The sequence below is a fragment of the Gracilinanus agilis genome, chromosome 5 (genome assembly GCF_016433145.1).
Source record: "Gracilinanus agilis isolate LMUSP501 chromosome 5, AgileGrace, whole genome shotgun sequence".
In the NCBI taxonomy this organism is placed as follows: domain Eukaryota; kingdom Metazoa; phylum Chordata; class Mammalia; order Didelphimorphia; family Didelphidae; genus Gracilinanus; species Gracilinanus agilis.
In genome coordinates, this window is record NC_058134.1 from 283,306,146 (window position 1) to 283,306,672 (window position 527).

General features: G+C 58.3%; 1 non-coding gene across 1 annotated transcript; it reads right to left on the minus strand.

Annotated features, from left to right (window-relative positions):
• Positions 1-221: 221 nt before the first annotated feature.
• Positions 222-303, minus strand: TRNAS-CGA. Its single transcript has one exon. It is a non-coding gene; the product is annotated as a tRNA-Ser (tRNA).
• Positions 304-527: the final 224 nt, after the last annotated feature.

The following is a 527-nucleotide window of genomic DNA, read 5'->3' on the forward strand; positions in this document are numbered from 1 at the left end:
CTCTAAAAGAAACTCAGAAAGGCCAAGAGATGAGGCCAGACTAGAACACAGGCAAACAGAAGGACAGTTTCTTCGGGCAACCTACGCAACCACGCAAAATGCGCCCCTGGCCTCTACACCCCGAAAATCCAGGGGCTTAACCTTCTTTTTCCAACCGAAACCTGCCCAGAAGGAATCCAGTTGGAGCCTCCCAAGGGGAGCCGGGAAAAAAACGAATCGGCCGTCACGAACAGGATTCGAACCTGTGCGGGGAAACCCCATTGGATTTCGAGTCCAACGCCTTAACCACTCGGCCACCGTGACTCCCGGGCTGAATCTTTGCCGCGCGCTTATAGGAAGGGTCGCCCGCAGCGCGGAAAGGCCTGGGAGCTCCAGGAGAAAACTTCTGGTCTCGGTCCATGGGCACCCCCTCTTCCTCCATCCCCTTCCCCCTTTACACGCACTGTAGCTAGTTCCTCTCCGGAGTTGGAGGGAGGGCGCGGGAGCTGCTCAGGAAGGGGCGGGGTCCGATAGACCAGGGGTCCGAG